At 44.4% G+C, this 21,583-nt stretch overlaps 2 long non-coding RNA genes across 2 annotated transcripts in view; both read right to left on the bottom strand.

The window, feature by feature from the left end:
* LOC139185207 (uncharacterized) overlaps positions 1-21,583 on the bottom strand; it is a 145,430-nt gene that overhangs the window by 27,829 nt on the left and 96,018 nt on the right. The window lies entirely within an intron of this gene.
* LOC139185206 (uncharacterized) overlaps positions 1-21,583 on the bottom strand; it is a 99,824-nt gene that overhangs the window by 14,290 nt on the left and 63,951 nt on the right. The gene's annotated exons all lie outside the window — the stretch shown is intronic.

The raw sequence follows: 21,583 nt of genomic DNA, 5'->3' as shown, positions 1-21,583 counted from the left end.
GACGAGTGGGGAAGTGAGAGGGGAAGGAAAGTGGGAGGGAAACTCACACCAGAGGTGACATTGGTAAGGATATGGATGGTCCATGCCACATCATGGTTGTTTTTCCATGATGGCCTGAGATGAACCGATGGAAAGTTGGCAAAATATGCCAATTTAGGGACTTCCCTGGTGGTCCAGTTGCTAAGACCCCACTCTCCCAAAGCAGGGGGCCCAAGTTCCATCCCTGATCAGGGAACTTGACCCCACATGCTGTAACTAAGTGTTTGCATGCTGCAACTGAGACTCGGCATGGCCAAATAAATAAATAAATAAAAATAAAAAAATTTTTTAAATGCCAATTTATAGCTGAGTTGAAAGGCATAGAAAACAGATATCCTTGGAGTGAGTGTAAGCAGTGGATATTGCGGTATCTGAGCAAAAGAGCCTCGACATTACCCTCAGCTTGACTGGAGTTTAGGCAGTCTTCTTCCTGACTCCAAGCCCTCACCTCCCTTTTCTTAGATTGTTTCCTTTTCAAAAAATTGTAAATTCTCTGCCCCTTTGAAATGTAAATTTTTTTGAAAGCATCTTGCCAGTTTTACAACCCAGGGATATCTTTCTCTAGGACCAGGGAGCCATTCCTTTAAAATATAAACATCAAGGGAGACAGCACCCCTATTTCCCAGTTTCTGTGGGAGCCTAATTTTGATGGGTGCCTTGCTCCAAGTTGTAAAACTACCTGCTGTCATGAAGAGGCAATGAAGCTTATTTTCCTTTTGGGTAAGGCCAGTTAACAAACCCAGATGGCCTAGAACACTCCCACCCCAGCTCTTAAGAACTCTCCTGCCCTCCAGACTGAGCTGTGGACTCCAGCCTCTGTTGCAATGAAAGTGAAAATCGCTCAGTCATGTCCAACTGTTTGGGACCCCATGGACTATACAGTCCATGGAATTCTCCAGGCCAGAATACTGGAGTGGGTAGCCTAGCTGTTCCCTTCTCCAGGGGATCTTCCCAACCCAGAGATCAAACCCAGGTCTCCCGCATTGCAGGCAGATTCTTTACCCGCTGAGCCATAAGGGAAGCATAAGAATACTGGAGTGGGTAGCCTATCCCTTCTCCAGCGAATCAGACTGGGGTCTCCTGCATTGCTCTGTTGCAATAACCTTGAACAAAATCTTCTTTGTCCATTTAACTTTGTCGAGGAACTTTTTCCTTTGACACAGTCAGGGGCTAGCCTGGGGGGAAAAAAATAAACTAACTGTAAGTCAGAAAGCTGGATCAAGTTCCTCTCTCTGCTCCTAATTCTAGGAAATGTGGGCAAAGACCTTTACTCTCCTGAGCTTGGTATCTTTAAAATTTAGAGATTTGAAAGATGAACTCCAAGATTTCTTCCGCATCAGGGTTTTATGACGGCGGATGTGCTTGCTGACACTAGGGAAAAGTATAAATGCTTAAAGAAACGCTTAGGGATTTAAATGCAGGTAGTTGTCATGTCACATAAAAAACATTAATGACTAACAGGACCAGGCACTGTTGCACTGCTCTTACCTGGCCCTTACAATGAGCTCTTCAGGAAGCACAAATATGACCCCAGGTAGAAAACCCTTGTGTCTAGAGGAATAACAGACCCCCCAAGATGCTACCCTCCTCAACTCCCCAGAGACATGTTTCCAGGCACCTTAGAGACCACTCTAAATCTTCTTTCTCTAATATTTTTCCTTCTATTATCTTTTAATTTTTCTTCTTTAAAAAAAAAACAATTTATTTATTTTAATTGGAGGCTAATTACTTTACAATATTTTAGTGGTTTTTGCCATACATTGACATGAATCAGCCATGGGTGTACATGTGTCCGCCATCCTGAACCCCCCTCCCACCACCCTCCCCTAATTTTTTTTTTCTTTTACTTATCATAAACACCGGTCTATCCTATCATGGGTCAGACACCAAGCCAGCTGGTGGAAATTTAGAACCAGAAGTGTCAGAGTAAGGACAGGAACCCAGATAACCAATTAAGGGGTAGTGATGATTATTCCATACTACCTAACTCACTCTGCACTTTTATTGCCTAAGCCTATCACCTTCCACTCATTCTCCCCAAACAGGAATGCTATTTATATTGTTTATTGGCCAACCAACTCATCTTAAGTGAAGCAGTGCAATCTCAGAGTTCCAGCAAATGAAAGGGTACAAGATAAGAGGCGATAAGAACTGACCCTATTTGTCCTGTTCCCTCAGGAGTGGCTATTGTAGTGCATACAGCAAGGACCTCTGGTCACAGTGCTGAAGGAATTATCCATACTTATCCATTATATCTACTACTGTGGGCAGAAATCCCTTAGAAGAAATGGAGAAGCTGTCATGGTCAACAAAAGAGCCCGAAATGCAGTACTTGGATGCAATCTCAAAAACAACAGAATGATCTCTGTTCGTTTCCAAGGCAAACCATTCAATATCACGGTGATGCAAGCCTATGCCCCAACCAGTAATGCTGAAGAAGCTGAAGTTGAACGGTTCTATGAAGACCTACAAGACCTTTTAGAACTAACACCCAAAAAAGATGTCCTTTTCATTATAGGGGACTGGAATGCAAAAGTAGGAAGTCAAGAAACACCTGGAGTAACAGGCAAATTTGGCCTTGTAGTAGGAAATGAAGCAGGGCAAAGGCTAATAGAGTTTTGCCAAAAGAACGCACTGGTCATAGCAAACACCCTCTTCCAACAACACAAGAGACGACTCTACACGTGGACATCACCAAATGGTCAACACTGAAATCAGATTGATTATATTCTTTGCAGCCAAAGATGGAGAAGCTCTATACAGTCAGCAAAAACAAGACCAGGAGCTGACTGTGGCTCAGATCATGAACTCCTTATTGCCAAATTCAGACTTAAATTGAAGAAAGTGGGGAAAACCACTAGACCATTCAGATATGACCTAAATCAAATCCCTTATGATTATACAGTGGAAGTGAGAAATAGATTTAAGGGCCTAGATCTGATAGATAGAGTGCCTGATGAACTAAGGACGGAGGTTCATGACGTTGTACAGGAGACAGGGATCAAGACCACCCCCATGGAAAAGAAATGCAAAAAAGCAAAATGGCTGTCTGAGGAGGCCTTACAAATAGTTGTGAAAAGAAGAGAAGCAAAAAGCAAAGGAGAAAAGGAAACATATAATCATCTGAATGCAGAGTTCCAAAGAAGAGCAAGAAGAGATAAGAAAGCCTTCTTCAGCAATCAATGCAAGGAATAGAGGAAAACAACAGAATGGGAAAGACTAGAGATCTCGTCAAGAAAATTAGAGATACCAAGGGACTATTTCATGCAAAGATGGGCTCAATAAAGGACAGAAATGGTATGGACCTAACAGAAGCAGAAGATATTAAGAAGAGATGGCAAGAATACACAGAAGAATGGTACAAAAAAGATCTTCATGACCCAGATAATCACGATGGTGTGATCACTGACCTAGAGCCAGACATCCTGAAATGTGAAGTCAAGTGGGCCTTAGAAAGCATCACTATGAACAAAGCTAGTGGAGGTGATGGAATTCCAGTTGAGCTATTCCAAATCCTGAAAGATGATGCTGTGAAAGTGCTGCACTCAATATGCCAGCAAATTTGGAAAACTCAGCAGTGGCCACAGGACTGGAAAAGGTCAGTTTTCATTCCAGTCCCAAAGAAAGGCAATGCCAAAGAATGCTCAAACTACTGCACAATTGCACTCATCTCACATGCTAGTAAAGTAATGCTCAAAGTTCTCCAAGCCAGGCTTCAGCAACATGTGAACTGAGAACTTCCAGATGTTCCAGCTGGTTTTAGAAAAGGCAGAGGAACCAGAGATCAAATTGCCAACTGGATCATCAAAAAAGCAAGAGAGTTCCAGAAAAACATCTATTTCTGCTTTATTGATTATGCCAAAGCCTTTGTGCATCACAATAAACTGTGGAAAATTCTTCAAGAGATGGGAATACCAGACCACCTGACCTGCCTCTTGAGAAACCTATATGCAGGTCAGGAAGCAACAGTTAGAACTGGACATGGAACAACAGACTGGTTCCAAATAGGAAAAGGAGTATGTCAAGGCTGTATATTGTCACCCTGCTCATTTAACTTACATGCAGAGTACATCATGAGAAACGCTGGGCTGGAAGAAACACAAGCTGGAATCAAGATTGCCGGGAGAAATATCAATAACCTCAGATATGCAGATGACACTACCCTTATGGCAGAAAGTGAAGAGGAACTAAAAAGCCTCTTGATGAAAGTGAAAGCGGAGAGTGAAAAAGTTGGCTTAAAGCTCAACATTCAGAAAACGAAGATCATGGCATCTGGTCCCATCACTTCATGGGAAATAGATGGGGAAACAGTGGAAACAGTGTCAGACTTTGTTTTTTGGGGCTCCAAAATCACTGCAGATGGTGATTGCAACCATGAAATTAAAAGACGCTTACTTCTTGGAAGGAAAGTTATGACCAACCTAGATAGCATATTCAAAAGCAGAGACATTACTTTGCCAACAAAGGTCCATCTAGTCAAGGCTATGGTTTTTCCAGTGGTCATGTATAGATGTGATAGTTGGACTGTGAAGAAAGCTGAGCACTGAAGAATTGCTGGTTTTGAACTATGGTGTTGGAGAAGACTCTTGAGAGTCCCTTGGACTGCAAGGAGATCTAACCACTCCATTCTAAAGGAGATCAGTACTGGGTGTTCATTGGAAGGACTGATGCTGAAGCTGAAACTCCAATACTTTGGCTGCCTCATGCGAAGAGTTGACTCATTGGAAAAGGCTCTGATGCTGGGAGGGATTGAGGGCAGGAGGAGAAGGGAACTACAGAGGATGAGATGGCTGGATGGCATCACTGACTTAATGGACATGAATTTGAGTGAACTCCGGGAGTTGGTGATGGACAGGGAGGCCTGGCGTGCTGTGATTCATGAGGTCGCAAGGATTCGGACATAACTGAGCGACTGAACTGACTGATCCATACTTATGCTAGTACTAATATACACAAATAAGAGGAGTGGGAGTTGCCCCCAGCCAACACTGTGACCACCATCACAAGGAGGGTGGGTGTACAGCAATGTTCTATCAGTTAGGACTCTCTTGCTAAAGGAGAAGCCCTTCTGTATTCCAAGGAGAAAAGAGTTAGAAGCTTATGCAATGATTTGAAGAGTTGGAGAAACGGTATAGAAACTGTGGCTGGTTCATGAAATCAGGAATGTGTAGGTTCTAGCAAAACTGCTGACAACAGTCCCAGCTGTCTGCAGCACCAAAGCAGTTGATTCTCAGGAGGGGGCCGGAAGCCAGAGTAAATCATATGTCTATCATACATCCAAAGCGTCTGCTGACAGCTGCCAACAGAGACACTAACTTTTCTGCCTTCCAAATGTCCTGTGAGCGCCTTTAATTGGCAGTCTCTAACCCAATACAGAAATGTGATGCTGGGAACTGGAGCTCCAGACCTCCCTGCAGTGCAGACTATGGAGAAAGTGGTGAGGATGACATCAAATTGACAAAGATGGTCTGGTACGAGCAAATTAAGCCAAACACCCTCATCAAGGGTGGAAGGCACGCAGATGCCATCCAAGCCTGTGACTCCTCCTGTATTAGCACAGAACCTCATGGACACTCCTGGCAGAAATCCCTAGGGCAAATGAAGCCTGGGCAGACATAGTGGCTTAATAATTCAGCCATCTTCCCTTTCTTTCTCAAATGTCAAGCTGCTTGGAAGTCTCAGATATGGATCTGACACACATATCTCCCAGGCGACACAGGCTATCTTTGCTCAGCCTAGCAGTGCCCTCAAGCATAATGAGACTCTTCAAAGCCCATGCCCAAGAGAGTAAGGCCCAAGAAGAGGAAGGAGTTTTCTCCTACCCTGTTTCAGTCCTCCCTGGGGCATCCCTTTGTAGGGTCCAGAGCCTCCCTGATAACTGACATGAATACCCAAGGCCACATGCTTTCAATGACACCAGAAGGGTACGGTCTGAACATATGGCCCCTCAGGACAGGGCAAAAAAAGTGTGCACTGTGCAAAAAATGACCATTCACTGTAGAAGACAAGTATACACAGTAGAAGGGGGGTCATTTTGTTACCCTCTCAGATGTCTAACGGGAGAGATGACAGTATCATAACTACAGGAGGGAAAGGAGATTTAGAGGAGGAAGGAGTGAAAAGGGAGCCCTCTTACACTGTTGGTGGGAATGTAAATTGGTGCAGCCACTATGAAAAACTGTTTGGAGCTTCCTTAAAAAACTAAAAATAGAACTACCACATGATCCAGCAATCCTACTCTTGGGCACATACCCAGACAAAACTGTAACTCAAAAAGATACATGCACGTCTATGTTCATAGCATCACTGTTTACAATAGCCAAGACATGGAAACAAATGTCCCTCGGCAGATGAATGGATAAACTATATATACATACACACTCATGTGTTCACTCACTAAAGTCATGTCTGACCCTGTGACTCCCTGGACTGTAGCCCATCAGGCTCCTTTGTCCATGAGATTTCCCAAGCAGGAATACTGGAGTAGTTGCATTTCTTCCTCCGGGAGATCTTCCTGACCCAGGGATCAAACCCACATTTCCTGCATTGGCAGGCAGATTCTTTACCACTGAGCCACCTGGGAAGCCTTATATATAATATAGTAAATATATAAAGAATATATATAATGGAATATTACTCGGCCATCAAAAAGAATTAAATAATGCCCTTTACAGCAACATGAATAAACGTAGAGATTATCATACTAAATGAAGTAGGTCAGGAAGAGAAAGACAAATACGATATGATATCACTTACATGTGGAATCTAAAAGATGATACATATCAACACATCTACAAAACAAAAACAGTCTCACAGATATAGAGAACAGACTGTGGTTGCCAAGGGGGAGAGAGGACAGGAGAGGGAAGGGGTGGGAGTTTGGGATTCGCAGAGGCAAACTATTATATAGAGGGTGGATAAATGACAAGGTCTTACTGTATAGCACAGGGAACGGTAATCAATAGCCTGAGATAAATCAGAGTGGAAAAGAACATACATGTGTAACTGTCAGTTTGCTGTACAGAAGAAATTAATAAAACATTGTAAATCAACTATGGAAAATGGTAAGGAGCTTCTTTTAAAAACAAACAAACAAACCAAAAAGAACTACCATATGATCCAGCAATTCTACTCCTGGATGTATACCAGAGACAAAACTAAAATCAATAAAATTTTTTTAAAAATAGAGGAGGAAGGTGATTTCAGTTGGACACACTGAGTTTAAGCTGTCTGCAGGACAGCCGGGAGAGGAAACCAAAGGCCCTGGAAGCAGGATTCTGTGTATTCTCTTGCAGTGAACACACAACGAAATCGCCCCAGCCCTTCCAGAGGCACCGTTGTTCTTCCAGACCTTTCACACCCCCAGGGAGCCCCTGCAGACCCATCTCCTCCGCACCAGGATCTTCCCTCAGCTCTTCTGTCATATCAACCATTACTGTTAACAAATGCACAGCCCATGTTCTAGCTCTGGGATACTGACTGTGGTAACTTGATCATCCAAGAGCTGTCACTTGATAAATATTTGTTGAGTGGAATTGAATCAAACTGATGGGAAAGGCTAAAATTGTTTCAATTATTTTACCTGAAGCTGTTTCCAAATCAGATTGGAGGAGAAATCAGTCAGGGCCAGATTGAGCCAAAAGCAAGAAGAGACCATTTATATCTAGAGTCCTGGCCCCATACCCTTAAAATTCTTTTTGGTACTGCTACATCCAAATCCACCAGCTAACAAATGCTAATCCCCCAGCTGTGAAGAATCCAGGTGACACGAGGGCACTGTGGTCAACCAGAGTTGGCATTCTGGTTTAGAAGGAAGCAACTCACTTCTTCCCCTCCCCCTGCCACACCCTCTGGCCTGGCTGTGCTTTCCCCATGGCAGAGACAAAATGTGGTGAGTTACCTTGGCCCTCTACTTTCCTTTGAATCCGGCCAGAAGGCTATACCTGTGATGCTGGCCATATACACCCAACAGAGAAGATCCTGGCTAGTCCTTGTTTCCAATGAAGGAAGGCAAAGCTCTGAGACCTGAGCTAGACTGACCCTGGCTGGGCTGAGCTCCTCCTGGAGCTGGCCTGGCTTTTGGGGGTGCAGAAGCACTGACCATCTGGTCCCTGCCTCTTCTGGGGAGCTGAAACTCACAGGACAGAACTGAGCAGCACAGAACCTGAAAGCTGCAACTATATATTATGTTAAGGGTCCAACCCCACTCCATCACCAATTAGAGTGCTGTGTCTCAGTGGGTTCCTTAGAAATCAGAATTCAAGGCAAAGTTTAGAAGCTGTAACACTTTATCATGGGTCCAGACTTCAAAACGAAAGGACAAAGGGCAGTGAGTGGAGGAAGGAGGGCAAGCAGATTCAAAAAGGCCTGCCACAGAGCTGTCCACAGCCTCACCAGAAACACACCAGCTGCTCAGTCATGCACAGTGTCTGAGAGAGGCTTCAGAGAATCACAATGCCTCACAAGAACCTGGCAGGGACTGAAAGAGCAGGAACCTTCTCTGTTAGCTCCTTCCTCTCTCCTCTCACGCCCGTGGAGAGTGAGCTCTCCTATACTTCCTGCTTTGTTATCCCCTGCTGGGGAAGCCTCAGGTCTAACAAAGTCAGGCTGCTTTTCTAGAATCCTTGTGGCCAAAGAATATGGGAGAGAGAGCAACACAGACTTACTTCTCTTTATCTTTACCATATATATTTTTTAAACTGGCATCATCCAAAAAAAGGGTTTGTCCAGTTTGGGAGTTTAGTTGTGACGACTTAAGAGTCTTGGCCAGTGTCTAAAATCGCTGCAGTATTTCTCAAGAACTTCAAATCAGTTTTCAGAAACAAGAGAATATTAAAGAATTTATTACTTTTAAAACAGATATTTTAAAATAATATGTATTCAATTTTTTTTAGTGCACAAAAGAAGTCTAAATAAGACAACCACAAAGGCTAGTGAATTCGTCACTTTTTTCTCAGCTCCCTCCCCCACTTTTCAAAAACTTTTTATTTTGTATTGGTATATATTCGATAAACAATATTTGTGATAGTTTCAGGTGAATAGCCTGATATTAGCCCCATATATACATGTATCTATTCTCCCCCAAACTCCCCTCCCCTCCAGGCTGTCATATTCAGCTCCCCTACTCAACTGTGGAGTTGGAGAAGACTCTTGAGAGTCCCTTGGACTGCAAGGAGATCCAATCAGTCCATCCTAAAGGAGATCAGTCCTGGGTGTTCATTGGAAGGACTGATGCTGAAGCTGAAATTCTAATACTTTGGCTACCTGATGCGAAGAGCTGACTCATTTGAAAAGACTCTGATGCTGGGAGGGATTGGGGGGCAGGAGGAGAAGGGGACAATGGAGGATGAGATGGTTGGATGGCATCACCGACACAGTGGACATGGGTTTGGGTGGACTCTGGGAGTTGGTGATGGACAGGGAGGCCTGGTGTGCTGTAGTCCATGGGGTTGCAAAGAGTCGGACACAACTGAGCGACTGAACTGAACTGAACTCTACTCTTTCCATTGCTGCAGCTACAAACTTCACGCAGATATAAACTTCCTCAGTGCACTGTGTTTCTCTTGCTCTCTTCCCAGTGTGTCTGTAATGCAGGGCCATGGGACTCATGGGTGGTCTGAAAATGTAAGGGAGTTAACAAACCCTGGGGCAACCCCTGACCATTGTGGGAGGGAGTTGGTGGACAACTGATCCCCCTCCCAACCTTTGAGTGGAGAATCCAAGGTGCACTCTATAGGGCTTCTCAGAGGATGCCAATGGCTTGAGTCCCAGTCTCCAACAGTGGTGAAAAACTGGAAAACACACCTTTGCATTGGCTTTCCCTTCCTCTCTGGTTTACTTTCTCCACTACCTCCTTCCTTCTCCTGAGAGTATCCTCCAAAAATTGTCTACATGCAACCCTGTGTTGGGCTTTTACTTTTGGGGGGAATTGGAGCAGGTAGGCTAGAAGAGTTGGTACCAGAAATAATTGAAAGGAGACCCTAGGGTAGGATCCTAGATCTGAATCACTCTGTGCTCAAATGCAAGTCAGGAAGCTTCCTTGCCTGACAACATGAAGCAGGTATGACCCCTGTTGTGCCATAGAATCCCAAGATTCCGAAGATGGAGATGCAGTGCAGGGTAATCAAGTGTTGGGATACAAGGTTGCTAAGGCACTTGAACAATATGAGGGCAGTGATGATTTTAAGGACTGAGAGTTTGCTGGCTTATTAACTACTTTATAAGCCTTAAAGAAAGAAAGTAACAAGCCCAGCTTAGTCATAAGTAACAAAAGTCACTCTGTGAGTTCAAGAAAGATCCAGCCATTTTATTATTTAGATTAACTGCCTGAATTCTGTAAAATGTTGAGTTTGAAATCTCTGCCCTGGAGTCTCCCTGGGGGCCATGCTTCTCCCATCCAAGAGGCAAAGACTGCCTTTTTTTTTTTTTCCACTTACAGTCAGCATCATAGACTGAGGGAATGGGACAAAAAAAGGATATTAGTCATGACCTTTCACTTCATTTTGCAGATGAGGAAACTGATGAGTAGGAAGTCATAGAACATAGTCAAGGTTACACACGGGGTGGTAGCAAAACCAGGAGACAGTTTAACCCTTCGTTGTCTGAGTGCATAGCATTTTCCTTAGTGCACCCATCACATTTTGGAGGCCAGGGAAGGAGGGGAGGTAAGGAAAACTTCCTCACTTTTCCCTTTAGCAGTTATATTGACTTGACACCTGCTGTGCCCCAATACAAAACTATCTCTCTTGACAAATTTGGTGTCTATAAACTACCAATGTATGGCCCACTATTGGGTAATCAAGCAATTATTTTTTTAATGTAACCCAGGGATCACACTTCCCTTAGTATCCCTGAATCCCTACCCTGCTTACTCATAGAGAACTCCATTTTTTTTTTACCAAGATTTCTTGATGTTTCTGTTTATCCCCAAGATAAGCTTGCTGCTTAAAGATGCAACAATTCCATCCAAACTGTCCCTGCCTCTTCTGCCCCCTTGCCTTGGTCAGGACAGCTACTTATTTCTACCACAGGACAGTCTTTTCATCTCATCACTAGATCTCCACACATGCAGAAAAATTTCCCCTCAAACCACTTTCTTTCAAGTCTGGACACAGATATATTCCTATATTTCCCAGGCATAGAATTTCACAAAATTTTGCTTCAGCCTTATATAATAATAGGACCAAGTCACACTGCAGAAAAGAAAATGTGCAACAGGTAACTAGTTGCATTGGCTCCTAGAATGCCCAGATTATGCTCATCCATAGGAGATTACCCGTTAACCAGGGCTCTTTTTGCTCCCCCCCGCCAACTTGCAGCAAAGTTGCAGGGGCTAGAGATGGGCCATTGGCCATTTCTGTACCTGGGAACATATTTCCAGTGAAACAAAGAAAATCTAAGTTTAAGGCCAGCTTTCCACCAAGTATAATGATGTACAGAGATGCCAAATCTACGCACAATGAAAACAAATGGTTGCATTATTTCCACAGCAGTTTGTTTCTTTCCTATCCACTCCAGAGTGGCATCTTGGTTTGATTTGGCATAACCAAAGGGCCCTTGAAATATTTTCAGAATCAATAAAGCAACAGCCCTTCTCCCCAAAGATGAATTTGAACCTTCACCATTGATGAATCAAAACTTACTGGCATTGCAAATGAATGTGATTAAGAAGTCTTAGTCAATTTCCTACTGCTCAGGCTCCTGCACGGAGGTTGTGAACATTTGTCTTCTACTGCAAGGATGTTTGGAGTTGATGGCATGAACCATGTTCTTAACATCCCGTGCTTTCAGTATTTGGATGTATATTAGAGAAGGATTCTCTCTAGTTGCAAAATGTCCTAGAGTTAGTCTCAGGGCAAGGATGCTGATGTCAATGTCATTGCCTGTGCTCTGCAACAAGAGAAGCCCCACAACTAGAGAGTTGTCCCTGCTCGCTGCAACTAGAGAAGGCCGTCAAAAAGAAACGAAGACCCAGCACAGCCAAAAAATTAATAAATAGTAAAGATCCCCTGGAGGAGGAAATGGCAACCCACTCCAGTATTCTTGCCTGAAGAACCCACGGACAAGGGAGTCCATGGGGTCACAAAAAGTCAGGTACTACTGAGCCACTAAGCACACAGCATTTATTTTAAAAAGACTATCAAAAAAAGAAGAAACAGGCCTGCTTAACAACAAAACCATGCAACAGAAGCATGAGATATGCCCAGAACAATAAAATAATGGGAGAATGAGATCCGCATCCTGGCCAGTGATGTACATTAATGATTCCTAGGACATGTTCTTCTATGGCATTAAAAACAAAACTATAAGGATAAGGTGACCGTATACTGAAACCTGAGATGATTTACCATATCTTAGCATGTATTACCACACTTCTGCTAAATTGAATAGCACCATGACAGTCCTGGCTTGACCATGAGGGACAAGAAAACTCCCCCACTTGACACGAAGGAGGAGCTGATGATGGAAATTTGACATCTATTCAGGAATGAGGAAGAAGGCCTTCTTCCTCTCCTCACTTTTCCTTTGATTGGCAGTAGTTTAGTTGCTAAATTGTGTCCAAGTCTTGTGACCCCCAGGATTATAGCCCACTAGGATCCTCTGTCCATAGGCTTTCCCAGACACACATACTGGAGTGTGTTGCCATTTCCTTCTCCAGGGGATCTTTCTGACCCAGGAATTGAACCCAGGTCTCCTGCATTGCAGGCAGATTCTTCACCAACTGAGCTATGAGGGAATCCCATTTCCTTTGATTTTAAAAACATAACCCAGTAAGTTCTCATGGCGGCACTCCCTTGCCTGGCAACCTGCATCTCTCACAAGCGTCCTATATTAATAAACTCTTTCCTTACTTGTCACTGCCTCTCCCTGAATTTTTTCTGTGCTGGAACAGAAGAACCTATGCTCTGTGTATGTGCATACTCAGTCTCTTCAGTCGTGTCAGACTCTTTGCAACCCCATGGACTGCAGCCCGCCAGCTTCCTCTGTCTACGAGATTATCCAGGCAAGAATACTGGAGTGGGTTGCCATTTCCTCCTCCAGTGAATCTTCCCCACCCAACTCAGGTCTCCTGTATCTCCTGCTTTGGCAGGCAGGTTCTTTACCACTGAGCCATCAGGGAAGACAACCTAATTTCTAGGTTACGAAGTTCAAAAAATAATTCTGTGGTTTTAGCATTACCTTAGGGAGGATGCTGATTAGGGAGAAGGAGAGATGGAGCTGGGAGACAGGGCACCTGGCGCTTCTGTGGGCTGATTGAACGCCAGTAGAGCTGTTGCGCATCAATTCTGGGAAATCCCTTCTATTTAACTTGTGGTAAAAAATTTATCATGGGACAAGATTCTGACACCTTACAAATTCTTTTTGCTTTCTTTTTAAGAGAAAAAAGATGTGGAGGGAAAAAGGCAGAGTGGGGAGTTGTTGTCTAATGGGCAGAGTTTCAGTCGGGGAAAATTAAAAAGTTCCATGGTGGTGATGGTTACACAAATATGTAAATGGACTTAATGTCAAAGAAGTGTGCACTTGAAAATGGTTACAGTGGTAAAGGTTATGTTATGTATATTTTACCATAATAAAAAATTTATTTTAAAAATTTTTTATGGAAATATAGTAGATTTACAATATTGTATACATTTCAGGTATACAGTACAGTGATACAGGTATATATGCTTGTTTACATGTATTATGTATTCTATTTTTACATTCTCTTCCATTATAGGTCATTACAAGATATTGATTATATTTCGCTGTGCTATACAGTAGGTCCTTTGGTTATCTATTTTATGTATTTGTTGTTGTTCAGTCGCTAAGTCGTGTTCAACTTTCTGCAGCCCCATGGACTGCAGCACGCCAGGCTTCCCTGTCCTTCACTACCTCCCAGAGTTTGCTCAAATTCTTGTCCATTGTGTTGCTGCTGCCATCCAACCATCTCATCCTCTGTCACCCCTTCTCCTCTTGCCCTCAATCTTTCCCAGTGTCAGGGTCATTTCCAATAATTGTCTTTTCCCATCAGGTGGCCAAAGTATTTGAGCTTCAGCTTCAGCATCAGTCCTTTCAATGAATATTCAGGGTTGATTTCCTTTAGGATTAATTGGTTTGATATTTGTGCAGTTGAAAGCACTCTCAAGAGTCTTCTCCAGCACCACAGTTTAAAAGCATCAATTCTTTGGCACTTGGCACTTCAGCACTCTTCATGGTCCAACTCTCACATCCATACATGACTACTGGAAAAACCATAGTTTGACTATACAGAACTTTGTCAGCAAAATGATGTCTCTGCTTTTTAATACACTGTCTAGGTTTGTCATAGCTTTCCTTCCAAGGAGCAAACATCTTCTAATTTCATGACTGCATTTTATGTATAGTGGTGTACTTTAATCCCAAACTCCTAATTTATCCTTCTCCCCTCCCCTAAAAAAATTCAAGGAAAGAAGATGCCAGCATCGGGAAGGACTTTATCCCCAGAAGCCATGGACAAGCTTGCCAAGGGAGTTGCTACTTGGACCACTTGAAGCAGCGGAGAGATTAGGAGCTGCCACCACAGCTATCAGCTCCAGGAGGAGACACTTGGACCACAATCCATGCTTAGCTACCCCCACGAAGCTAGGGACTGTGTATTCATAATTCTTTAAAGCCAATAATGACAGTCTTCACATTATTAGGTATTTAGATCCCATTGTATACATTTAAGAGAGTGATATAAGTTTTATTTCAAAATGAATATTTAAGTTATGCCAGAAATTATTTTCTTTATAGTGATTTAAATGTAGATGTTAACTCAAGAATGAGTGAGCGCTGAATTCATTTTTCAGAATTCTTTCCAGGGTTCATGGGCACGTGTGGGGACCACCGCTTTCTCTGGCACTGTGATTACCTTCGCACGTGTGAGAGTGATGTAGACAAGAGAATGCTGGACTTCATGCCAACTGGGTTCAAGTACCAGTGCTCACAGGCTTGCTCTCCCACATGTGTCATTTGGGTCTCCACTCAGAAGTCACCTGGACCTCCCTGGTGGCGCAGTGGGTAAGAATCCACCTGCCAACGCAGGAGACACAGGTTTGATCCCTGATCTGGGAAGATCCCATGTGCTCGGAGCAACTAGGCTGGTGCTCTGCAACAAGAGGAGCCAGCAAATCAGAAGCCGGCGCACCACAGGGAAGAGTAGCCGCCACTCGCTAAACTAGAGAAAGCCCGTAAAGCAATGATGACCCAGCACATCCAAAAACAAATAAATAATTGATTTTTTAGAAAAGAAGTCACCTCCTCAAAAGCCTTCTCTGACCCCCTCAGAAAGCAGCAAGCCAGCACCTTCTGCCCTAGATTTTCCTGGCTTGACCTCCCAGCACTTACCTCTCAGCAACATGGTGTGTATTTCTTTGTTCACCATCTGTATCCCCACTAGAAGGTGAACTCCTTGAGGGCCGGACCTGAGTCTCTCTTGTTCTCTCTGGCATCTCCTGAGCTTAGGACCATGCCTGTCAGGGTGAGGTAGACTGGTTCACCCAACATTCCAGCCTCAGGACTCGCCTGATCCTTATTGCTTGGGTTCTATGGGACATGATGCCGCCCCCAAGCAGACCCCCAGGCAAGACATGGCAGAGAGAAGGGAGGCACAGTCACCACCGCAAGTAACAAGCAACTCACAGCCCTGCTTGATGAAGCTCAGGGACAGAGCCACACAGTCGCAGCCCCCACCTCACTTCTGCTTTCCTAGCTCTTAAAGAGTCTTCACAGACCAAACACAGTTTGAAAACTGTGAGACAGAGAATGTTTTAAGCACAAACAATAGGAATAGGCAATTTAAGAATGCAAAATAATTGTTAGTTGCTGAGATAACACAGATAGTGCCAGTGGTACTCCAACCACAGAGTCAGGGGCCGGAGGCGCAGAGCAGGGTCTTAAAGAACAGAATGCTCTTCAGGCGTGTTCTGGCAGAGAAACATGTGAGGCAGGTGCAGAAAGAGGTCATTGACATCAGCTGGCAGGGAGCAAAGTGGGAAGCTACATATTAGATCTGACATAACTTCCATCAGAGACTGCCCCAGTCCAAGTTCATCAAAAGGGTGACCCGAGAGAGGCCAGCACGTTTTAAGACAGCAGCCTAGGCCTGCTACCCATCGCAGTCTCTCTCCTGGAGGAGCACCAGCAGTGGAGCCAAGAGCAGAAGGACATCGGTCAATCAAGTTAATCAGCCAGGTTACTGTGATCACACGGTCCACAGTGGGTAAGAGCCCCTCTGAGGGGGTCCATGGGGTGACGAGTGACCCTGAGCTATTGGCTTCATGCCCTGACTCACCTCATCACTCCTAGCCCTCTCACCATCCACAGGTAGAGAGAGGGCTCATCGGCTCTGGACTGTGGAGGAATCCAAATGGCAGCGGCAGGGGACAAGGTCTCAGAGAAAGAATAGCCTGAAGAGAGGGGCTCAGCCCCAAGCTGATTTGTCATTTTCTCCACTTCTGCTCCCAGCTTTGGCTTCCCACCACCAGGCATCTGTCCCGGGATGGATGGGGCCCATGTGGTGATCAGCAGCAAGAAGCAACGGAATGTGGGCCCGGCGGCGGCAGCGCTGCAGGGGGAGGGCCTGAGCATGAAAGGCACCACGTCCCATGTGAGGAAGGGCAAGCGCCCAGACAGTTGATGGCCACTCTGAGGTAGAGTGACTATCTTAAAACTATAACTTGGGGGAATATCCTCAGGGGCCCAGAGGCTAAGATTCTGCCTTCCAGTGTAGGGGGTGTGGGTTGGATCCTTGGTTGGGGAACTAAGGTACCAATGTGCTGCTAAAACAAAAAGAATTTAATGTCAAAAAAAAAACCCCAAAACTATAAACTTGGGAACATGGAACTTCTGGGACTGAGATTCCAAAAGATCCACTGGGAAGAGCTTTTAGTATTGCTCCTAAACATGACTGGTAGAGAACATCCTCACGCCAAAAAAGATATTCAGTTCAGTTCAGTTCAGTTGCTCAGTCATGTTTGACTCTTTGTCACCCCAAGGACTGCAGCATGCCATGCTTCCCTGTCCATCATCAACTCCCAAAGCTTACTCAAACTCATGTGCATTACATCAGTGATGCCATCCAACCATCTCATTCTCTGTCATTCCTTTCTCCTCCCGCCTTCAATCTTTCCCAGCATCAGGGTCTTTTCCAATGAGTTGGTTCTTCACATCAGGAGGCCCAAGTATTGGAGTTTCAGCTTCAGCATCAGTCCTTCCAATGAATATTCAGGACTGATTTCCTTTAGGATGGACTGGTTAGATCTCCCTGCAGTCCAAGGGACTCTTAAGAGTTTTCTCCAACACCGCAGTTCAAAAGCATCAATTCTTGGGTGCTCAGCTCTCTTTATAGTCCAACTTTCACATCCATACATGACTACTAGAAAAACCATAGCTTTGACTAGATGGACCTTTGCTGGTAAAGTAATGTCTCTGCTTTTTAATATACCATCTAGGTTGCTCACAGCTTTTCTTCTAAGGAGCAAGTGTCTCTTAATTTCATGGCTGCAATCACCATCTGCAGTGATTTTGGAGCCCAAAAAAGTAAAGTCTCTCACTGTTTCCATTGTTTCCCCATCTATTTGCCAAGAAGTGATGGGACCAGATGCCATGATATTAGTTTTCTGAATGTTGATTTTTAAGCCAGCTTTTCCACTCTTCTCTTTCACTTTCATCAAGAGACTCTTTAGTTCTTCTTCACTTTCTGCCATAAGGGTGGTGTCATCTATGTATCTGAGGTTATTGATATTTCTCCTGGCAATCCTGATTCCAGCTTGTGCTTGTAGTCTAGAATAAAGGCTGACTTTGGCTATATTTCACAAAAGTGTCCACACACGTGCTCCTTAGTGGATATTGAGCATTCGAGGGCAGCATGAAAACTGAAAGGTGGCCCTGACCCTCAGGATGCTCTTAGAAGACACAGGCTGGAGGAAGGCAGGAGAGGGCTCTAATCCTGACCTAAGCTCCTCTTGCTCTCCTTCACTGTCCTCAGTCTCCACTTCTGTTCATGCCCCAGCTGTCTGTACTTGCCCCATTCATATGTGGCTCATTCACATGTGGCTCCCTTCTTTCTCTTTCCAGGGGAAGCTCTGTGGTCCTGGTTTCCTCCACTGGGGTGTATGCTCAGAAGCTGTAAGTATGAAGTTCTGTGGCTTTAGACTCAGAGGCAGGACACCCCTCCATGTGCCAAGAGAAGTGGAGAGGGCCAGGAAGATCCCAGGGCAGGCCATTGCTGGGTGGGGCACATCTCCATAAAATTTGGGTGGGTGTCTCAGATCTTCCTTCTCCAGAAAGGACACATATGGCAGCCTTTTATTTTTTTTTAATGACATTATCAATGGTCTCTACAATTGCTGCTGGAGGGATATATTTCTAGACACAGCCTAGAAATTCAACTGAAACTCTTCTCCCAGTTACCGTGTATGTCATCTGCTTTCTTTTCTGTTCACAAAAACAAGGGTCCTACAGTGTCAGTAAAACAACCCTGCTGGGATACACCAAGAACTGGCACCAAACATCTGGGTGAACGGTCTGCTGCCAGGAGTTTTCAGCCAGGTGGTGAGAACCAAGAACAGCTCCTGCTCCTGCCTCTCTGAGCGCTAGGGTGCCTTCCTCTGCCAGGCCATGTCCCACAGGGACCTGGACTCTCAGGCCTGGACCTGTGGACTCTCTTCTGAGGCTCTCATCCACAGCCTTTGGGATCAACAGTAGAATCAGGACTTTAGTCCTTTGTGAAGGACCAGCTCGGAGTGTCCCTCATCAGCCCTTTCACAAAGACACAGGCCTGTATGATGTGGAGCCCATGTGACTCCATCTGTATAAGCAGCGGTGAACTTTTGACTTCTTCTTTAGCTATTTGAGGACTCAGCCTTCTGCCTCACATAAAGAAACTCCATGAAATACAGAGGCATGCTGTGAGTGAGGCAGTGTCCTTTGTAGATTTGGATTAACATGATCCCAGAAACTTCATGATGGACAAAAGACCATATACCATCTCTCTGCAGGCTGTTACCCGTTCCGCTTTCTGGGATCTGATGACTCACCAAGCCCTGGGATGAGTAGAAGTCCCTGCGGAGTCATGTCTCCATTTGCAGCCCTCCACTCATCCCCACGGGGGTCAACTTCACAGCATCCCAGAGGAGCCCAGGGCTCATGGGGAGGTGTCATCACTCTCAGCCCCACCTCATCTTTTCATGCAGAGTTGGGTGGCCTGGGGACTGTGCAGAACCTGTGTCCTTCCTGTGATCTCCAGAGGCCAGCTGGATCACCAGCAAGAACATCATGGTAGCTGGCTTCTCCCCCAACCTCGGAGGGACGTGAGCTCAGAGCTCAGGCTTGCCTCTTGATGTGACAGCTCCATGTGATTCTGTGTTAGAATGCCTCTATTAATGATAAGCCTGTGCTCCAAATACACACTCTACTTCAAAACCTTCACTGCCAGAAATAATAAAGGACAGCAGAAAAGAGGGCTTGGGGTATGAAACTACCATTAAAACCAGCTAAAATAATGTCAGCTTTGCCAGAAAATAAAATATGTGCTTGAGAGTCTAGGAAAGGGGAAGGAGCTAAAGATAGGAAGAGAGAGGGCTATAAGGAAGGGGGAAAATGCATTTTGTGCACACCGGAAAATGCTTCATGTAGATTATCTCCTAAACATCTCTATGAGCCCGATGTTTGTGTCTCTAATTAATTCTATGGTTAAGGAAGCCAACATTTAGAGAGACTGAAGGAAAATGCTCTGAAAACACAGAGCTAGTCCATAAGCAATAATTGAACCCCAGGCCTTGGCACAACAGAAAAAGACGCAACAGAGCCGGAGGTGTCAAGGAGTGAGACCAGCTCTTAGGACCCTCATTCTTGCCCAGATGCCCATCCTAAGCTATCTGTATTCATACAACTCAGCATTCCACAGACATGTGCCAGAGCAGTAACTATGATCTTTCATACAATGAATTTAGATATTTAGTACCTGAAAGTCAGGGACAGCAGACCTTATGGGTATCCCACCCATATCCCCTCGGCCCACACTGAACTCGCAAGCATCTTCAATGGACAACTCCCATACATACTGAACACTTCAAACTCAAACACCTGTGTCTCCCTCCCTAAGGGCTTTCTCTGGTCACAGTAGTGTGACTCTGCACAAGAAAGCAGTTAGTGTCTGCAGAGCTGCCCACCCTAATAAGGGATGTGAGTTGGAAGATCATTACCCCAGCTGCTTGTCACTTGGTGGGACACTGCTGGAATGTGTTCTGGAATGTGTCTTAGAGTGTGCCCCGCAGTGGGCACTAGCCCACAGCTTAAGAGTAATTTGCTTTTCAGTGGACACAGACATAGAGAACAGACTTATGGACACAGGGGTTGGGGGGAGGAAGGAGAGGGTGGGATGGATGGAGAGAGTAACATGGAAACTTACATTACCATATGTAAAATAGATAGCCATGGGAATTTGTTGTATAACTCAGGGAAGTCACCGGCTCCCTAACAACCTAGAGGGGTGGGATGGGGAGGGACATGAGAGGGAGGTTCAAAGAGGGAGGGGACATATGTATACCTATGGCTGATTCATGCTGATGTTTGGCAGAAACCAACAAAATTCTGTAAAACAATTATCCTTCAATTAAAAAACCAGATCAGATCAGATCAGATCAGTTGCTCAGTCATGTCCGACTCTTTGAGACCCCATGAATCGCAGCATGCCAGGCCTCCCTGTCCATCACCATCTCCCAGAGTTCACTCAAACTCACGTCCATCGAGTCGGTGATAAATACATTTAAAATTAAAAAAAAAAAAAAAAGAATCTTCAGAAAAAGGAGTAACTTGCTCTTAAACACACACTTTCCTGGCTCTTCTCCCTTCCCTGTCTCATTCCTCCTTCTCTTACTATTCTCCTCTGATTTGTTTCCTGAGGAAACTACTTACACCCAAATTTTAGTCTGAGGATCTGCTTTTGATGGAATCCAAACTAAACTGGGGACAAAACCTTTCATCTCACATTTATAAACAAAAGGCTAAAAATGCAAAAGTCTCATTGAAGCAGCACCGCGGCTGAAAATCTTTACCCTAAAGAATAGTAAGTCAATTATTATTTATAATAAAGCACATATAGTTGGAATCAGATTACTTTTGATTGTTTGAAGAGTTAGATATCAGGACAGTTGTTGCTTAAAGTTGAAGAGAGATCATCAAGTTTGAAAAGAAGCAAAGAAAAGTAAGAATTTATGTAAATGACTAACATCAAACCCTTTCTAAGATTAGGGAAGGAGATAATGAACAAGATGGTACCGAGTACTTAAAAGCTAAGGAGGAGGTAACCCTAAAGAGGTGATACACAGCAGGGACAGAGAATGAGATGCCAGAAGCCCTGAAGGTCAACAATGATGTCTTCACATCTTTTCTGAATCTCTATTTTCTGATTTTGTTCTTGGATTCACAGAAATTTCCTAGAGGTATCCGCAGCCTATAAAACTGTATAAACAGTGAGGAATCTGGAAGATGGCAGAATAGGAAGGACCAGGAATCTGTCTGCCCACCTAAATAACAACTG

The sequence above is a fragment of the Bos indicus genome, chromosome 10, assembly GCF_029378745.1.
Source record: "Bos indicus isolate NIAB-ARS_2022 breed Sahiwal x Tharparkar chromosome 10, NIAB-ARS_B.indTharparkar_mat_pri_1.0, whole genome shotgun sequence".
In the NCBI taxonomy this organism is placed as follows: Eukaryota; Metazoa; Chordata; class Mammalia; order Artiodactyla; family Bovidae; genus Bos; species Bos indicus.
The sequence above is the reverse complement of the archived record's forward strand: the minus strand, read 5'-3'. Positions and strand labels throughout refer to the sequence as shown.